The following is a 6777-nucleotide window of genomic DNA, read 5'->3' as shown; positions in this document are numbered from 1 at the left end:
TTACATCTATAATAATAAAAGGCAAAGCCCTCACTGACTGACTGACTCACTGATCACTAATTCTCCAACTTCCCGTGTAGGTGGAAGGCTGAAATTTGGCAGGCTCATTCCTTACAGCTTACTTACAAAAGTTAGGCAGGTTTCATTTCGAAATTCAAAGCGTAATGGTCATAACTGGAACATATTTTTTGTCCATACACTGTAATGGAGGAGGCGGAGTCACGTATCGCGTCATCACGCCTCCTACGTAATCACGTGAACTAAAAACAAGGAAGAGATTTACAGCACGAGTCACACGCGGGAACAAAGGTAAATGACGTTAATTTTTGACTGTCCTTTTAATACTGTGTAAGCATACATATTAACACATGTGCAATTAAACGTGTGCATTTACGGGGTGATTTCTCAGGCTTAAAAGCTCACCTTTTATCAAACGCGGGAACAAAGGTAACTGACGTTGTTCACTGTCTTTTAATACTGTGTAATCATACATATTAACACATGTGCAATTAAACGTGTGCATTTACGGGCTGATTTCTCAGGCTTAAAAGCTCGCCTTTTACTAAAAAGGTAAATGCAAAACTATTTTCAATCAGTTTATTGAAACGCTCCCGTTAAGGATTGCAATAACATATTCGCGAGATAAAAGAACGAAGTAGGGGGAAATGGAGGAAGAGCCGCGAACAGCTAAGAGCAAAAATTAATTAAACAATTGAGAACGGAGCGAGTTAAGCTCATGTTCATAAGGGAAAGAAAGCACGGTGTAAAACGTAAGTTTAAATTAAGTTTATAGAAACGCTCCCGCTGCGGATTGCAATAACATATTCGCGAGATAAAAGTTTAATGAGAACACACGAGGTATAAACGAACCACACGCCGTGGCGCAACGTTAGGGGCAACAGTTTCAACCATTCTATGATCTGCTTCTCACAACTGAAAGACGGCACATGGCGGATGTTAGCCGACTTGCTGACCGCAACGTTAGGGGCTTCAACTATGGCGCTGACACCATATCTCAGTGCCAACACTTTGCAGACTGTACTTAAAAGACACGCCCTCCTCACTGGACAGTTAAAAACACCAATCAAACTAACGATGACATCAAGTATTACCCAATCAAAAGTAGGAAAGGAGGCATCTTCATAAAATGCGTGTGGGATGATTTGCATGAGACACTGCTTTAAAAAAAAAAATGATAAAAAAAATACGGGATAAATCCCGTCCAGTATTGATTCAAAACGGGACGCGCAATTTCATTCTCAAACGCGGCACGATTCCGTATTTTAAAGGACGGGTGGCAACCCTACAGTGCCAGGTAACCACCCATACAATCACATTGTGATTCAGACTAGGAATGCAATGAATGTAATTACCCCGATCTACATACAAGGCGAAAGTCTTGCAACATTCAAAGATGATGGTTTGGGATAAGTACACCATACAACATAAAAGAGCTTATGAAGCCTTGAACCGAAAAAAGCAAGATCTCAGAGATCGTAAAAAAAAAAATAGGAGGTAATGTCGTTTTACTCGCTGTACATTTTAGTCAAACATTACCAGTTATTCCACGAGGAAGACCAGCAGATCAACTCAACGCGTGTTTAAAATCCATGCTTCTCCCACGCTCGGTTATATGTCGCGTCTTCTCGGGTAGGTGCACCAAAAAATGTATACATTTAAGCATGTAATGGGCAAACAAAAAATGAGGTACACCCGAAGGCACTGCAGTAGTACTTAATGTAACTTTACTTCTTAAATGTTAATGTTTTACTGTTTAATAATTTATACGCTTCTTATATGTTGTTCAAATTCTTTTATCAAAATACCACTGACAGCGCAATGCACGATAACATGGAGTGAATACACCATACGCATCCACCCACGGCTGCCCTGCTGTGCGCAGATAGGAGTTGATTCTACAATAAAATAAAATAAACATAAAAAGAGTAAAACAATCATCACCCATAAAGCGTGTGTGTGTGTATATATGTGTATATATGTCTACAAAGATGTGGGTAAGTGCAGGATGAAAGAAAATGTGAGAAATGCAAGAAAAGCAGAAAACATACCTAAAGCAGAAACTTCATGTTATACTAATAATGAAATTAAGTGTATAATGTGTGAAGACTTTAGTCCAAATATCAAATAAACATGTGCGCTTTTATTCAAGAATATAACCAAAGAAAAAAAAAAAAGCATTCGATTTACATGTGGCTATAAATCTATTTAAAAGCTCAAGCTCAAATGTCAATCGACTGGGAGTTTACATGTATTCTTGAATGGTGCAGAGGTTAGAACTGCTGCCTTATAACCCGAAGGTCCCGTGTTCAAGACCGAGTGCTCAGTGTTTTGAGTAGTGAGCTGCTATTATTATTATTATTTCAACAATATAATAAAAACATACATTTGATTTGAGTCTGTAACACTCTGTGTAAATTTTGGCTACTTGTAAAAGTTAACGCTTGTTTTTTTTATTATTCAGCTTTATTCTCTCAATGACGTTCATGTGGTACAACGAACTTGCCTCTCCCTCTCTGAGTTGATGGCATTTATCTCCATTCTTTTCACAAGAACAGCGCTGTGGCTGATGCCTGTTCAGAACTATTTGTTATACCGGCAATCAAAGATACAATGTCCTGTGACTGCTATCAGACTGGACAAAGGCAGGACAGTAACAACAGTCAGCTTCTTCACAGTGCTTTCGCTGGCTAATAGACTGCTGCACTCTGCTTGGCACCATAAAGTAAAATGGGACTTTCACCTGCAGCTAAAGTCACTTAAGTACGTGAGCTGCTTTTTAGATCTGACAGCACCGTGTTGACGGTGTATGCTCCCAAAAAGAAGAAGCCTTTGATTTCAGTCTGTAACAGCCGGTGTAAAGTTTGGGCGCATATTAGCCAGCGAAAGCACAGTCCTGCCTTTGTCCAGTACGATAGTGGTCACAGGACATCATATCTTTGATTGCCGATACAACAAAAAGTTCTGAGCAGGCAACAACCACAGCTTAGTTTAAGTTTTCCTTCATTGTGTATTTTTGGTTTTAATTTATTTTTTATTTCACAAACACATTTCTATTTCATTTATATATTTTAGTTCCAGTTTTAGTTTTACCAATTATTTTATGGTTAAAGAGCTACTATGGAGTTTAGTTTTGTGTCATAATCAGACAGAACTGTACACTTAATGGGTTTTGTTGGTATTGTTTTTGTCTGAAAACAAGCATAATCAAAACCAGATACTGAATATGAACAATTTTATCATTTTCTATGCCATTTGTGCTGAACAAATGTGCGCTGACTGTTGGCATGTTTCTTTTCCTGTTGTTGCCAAGAATGTGCCATTGTGAATGTGAAATTGTGATGCAGTTTAGGTGAATTTTGAGGTTTGAGGGTTTTTTACTCTGTTTACAGCACACAACATATACTGCTCCAATACAATGTGCTTTCAATTAATGCCTTTAATATTGTATTGAAAATCTCCCATACTCCATCCATCCATTTTCCAACCCGCTGAATCCGAACACAGGGTCACGGGGGTCTGCTGGAGCCAATCCCAGCCAACACAGGGCACAAGGCAGGAACCAATCCTGGGCAGGGTGCCAACCCACCGCAGATCTCCCATACTGCTCTTTGTAATTTTTTACTACCAATACTGATCTCTGATTCCAACTTAGGCACATAGAATTTATAGACAGAATTTTGCCACTTTGCCAGCCTAAAAAGATATAAAAAAAACAAAACAAAAAAAAAAAAACAGATTCTACTGTGTTCTGACAGGTGTGATCATTAAAATCATGGGTGCTTAGGAAGAACAGGACTCTTAAGCTTGAATCAGTGTGCAGATCCCACCTAGCTGTATTAAGGGAAACAAAGAAAATACATGTATTCTCCAAACTCGCTTATCCAGAGCAGGTTTGCAGGAAACCTGGAGCCTATCTCAGCAGCTATGGATGTAAGACAGGAAAAATCCCTGGACAGGATGCCAGCCTATTGCAATAATACTATATTGTATATATGCAATAAGTATGACATGACTGATGTCAACAACAAAATGAATATGATATTTAAACTATCTATTTTGAGAGAGATAGAGATTGAAAAGTGGGAGACAAATATTTTAAAACATAATTCTGCCACTGGATTATTTTCACAATATCAGGTATTTTGAGCTGTGAATTTAAAACTAAAAAAGTTAAATTAATAAATACAGAATAAATACAAAAACACATTAGCAGGTTTAATTTTTCACTAGTTGGCAGACTCTTTTCACTTACCTACCTGAAGTTCAGTGGAGATGTTTCCAACTCAGGAATTTTACAAGGTTTACTTCATTATTAAACAACCTTTTTTAAAGCAAAAGTGATTATTCAGCAACACTATGTTGATCTTTTATGATGACCTAAACAGCCTCTTGATCACTGCCATTTTATTTTCAAAAAGGATTTCTATTGTGCGAAGTGGCAGGTGAATTATTGTTAACAAAAAGCAGACACCTGAGAAATAAGCTGAAATATTATTCACTCGTAATTTTTTCTGCCCATACAGTAAAGATTTTGTTGATCAGCACATTCAGATTTCAGGTGTTTGAATTATATCTTGAAATACAAATTGCGCAAAGAAACGTGTCAGCTCATCTTAACGGACATCTAACTCATGCTGCCTGGAACTTTAGTTTAGTGTGTGCTACTGAATTAACTGCCGTTTACATACTGTATCTTGGGCTAAGTCAGAATTACAGCTAACATGCTGTCATTTATGGACAGACTGAAATTCTGTAAGGGATTATCTGTATCTAATACTTCTCTCTGGAGCAGAGATTCGGTGAACGGCAGTTTTGACAGTTGCTGAGCACATTCAAAACAAAATCATCACCTTGGTATGCTTCAGTAACATATGGACCAAAATTAATCATACTGCCACTATCAGCTCCTGAAGAACTGTCATTATTATTACGCAGTAAATCACTTTCTTCATCACACTCGTTACAAGCCTGTATTCAGCTTGTTTTCACCGCACCCTCCTTCACCAGCCACCATACACCGGATGAATATATGTGGGTGGCTCGTGATGGACTACTTTCGGTTTAAGAGTTAAAAGTTGCAAGGGTTAAACACTGGCAAAATATGAAATTCTTATTAATATATTTTTATTTAATTTTAGGACCCTGCAGCTCAGTTTAGCCCTTGCGTAAGCCCGATTGTTACAAAAACTAAAAATATTTTTTGTTAATAATTATTTTATTTCAGTTGGTCTTTTCAGCTACTTTTATAGTTTCATTCAGTTTTTCATTTCAGTTTTGTTAATTATTTTATTTCAGTTTATTATTAGTTTCAGTTTTGATTTTAATTTTTGTTAACTATAATAACCTTGACTCATACATACTAAAATGAGCATAATATTACAACAATACTATGGCAAAGGCAACCAGAAACATGCACTAACAAGATCTAGCTTTGCATCAAGAAAATAAACTTAGTGTTCTGGATGACAGAGACACCAAATTCTGGACAGTAACTACTACTACCATGTTTTCTTTGCTTAAAATAGTAAATTTTTATTTTATTAATATTATATTAATAAAATAAAAATTATCAACTATAAAGCAAAATACAGTGTGCTTGACATATTAATGGTTAAAATAGGTTAAGTGACTAAGTACCAGTGATTCATTTACAAATGGTTTTAAAGAATCGCCAGCAAATCTAATTAAATTGTAATTATTCTAAATCAACCTGATCTCACCTAATCCAGAGGAGGCTACACAATGGGAGGGTCGCGTATAAATCAGCCACAAAGTAAATGATTTCTAAACATAGTGCTTGGCTGTGGGTGGCACTATTTTGTAGTTATCAAATTAAAGTCCTTTAAATCTGACACCATTCCATTCAATGTTCAACTACATGGAGAAGACAGGATATGATAGACAGGCAATAGTTAAGAGCAAACTCCATGGTGTTTGCATTGCCTTGAGTTCTGAGAAATCACAAAAGTGTTCGCGAATATCACCGAACTCGGCGAAATACATTGAAGTCAATGGGGAAGGACTAACTGATTATAAGGGTACAATCATTTTTAAAGTTTCCATGAGGACTAGGGAAATATCTGCCAACTTCACTGGACCATTATTGTGGCCAAAAAGGTGACCTGAGCTGTGCAAGCTTCATAACCAGTCTGTAATGCAAATGATCAGCATTATATACCTGGGGAGGTGGTCCCATTCAATGTTGGCTGTTACTGCTCAGGGGTATGTTACGCTGGCCTTGCAAGAATTATGGGATGCTAGGGAAAAAAAAATTCTCCTAAAATGGCCAAATAATCAGTTAATAATTTGACGAACAATGGCTAATGTAACATATTTGCTACGAATAACGCTTTTGCGAAATTCTCTGATCAACAGTAATAGACAACACTTTATTTATCCGAAGGGGCAATTTAGCTTTTTTATAGAAGCTCAGGAATTATTATAAAAATACCACCACCACCCTAAAATATACCCAAAGATCTACTGTATAAACTTGCAGATAAATGTTCTCCCACGAATAAGTCAGGACTTGATTTTATTGTATAATTTCTGGTATTTTATAATGTCGGTCGAATAAGTCAAAAGTGGAAAACTCACGCTATTGGTCCAAGAGATTATGATATGTCAACGCTCACCTGAGAGAGTAACCACGGAACCCCCAAGCTTTTTATTTTTCTACTTGGGTGCACCAATGCGCTGTATCAGCACGTGCTCCTAACCTCTCTCTCTATTGTGCCTACGTGACCACGCAAACTA

At 37.2% G+C, this 6777-nt stretch overlaps 1 protein-coding gene across 3 annotated transcripts in view; it reads right to left on the bottom strand.

Moving 5' to 3' along the window:
- Positions 1–6777, bottom strand: part of rnaseh2b (ribonuclease H2, subunit B) — a 151011-nt gene that overhangs the window by 96992 nt on the left and 47242 nt on the right. The gene's annotated exons all lie outside the window — the stretch shown is intronic.

This window comes from Erpetoichthys calabaricus, chromosome 4 (genome assembly GCF_900747795.2).
Source record: "Erpetoichthys calabaricus chromosome 4, fErpCal1.3, whole genome shotgun sequence".
Taxonomy (NCBI): domain Eukaryota; kingdom Metazoa; phylum Chordata; class Cladistia; order Polypteriformes; family Polypteridae; genus Erpetoichthys; species Erpetoichthys calabaricus.
This window is presented reverse-complemented; position numbering and strand designations above follow the sequence as displayed.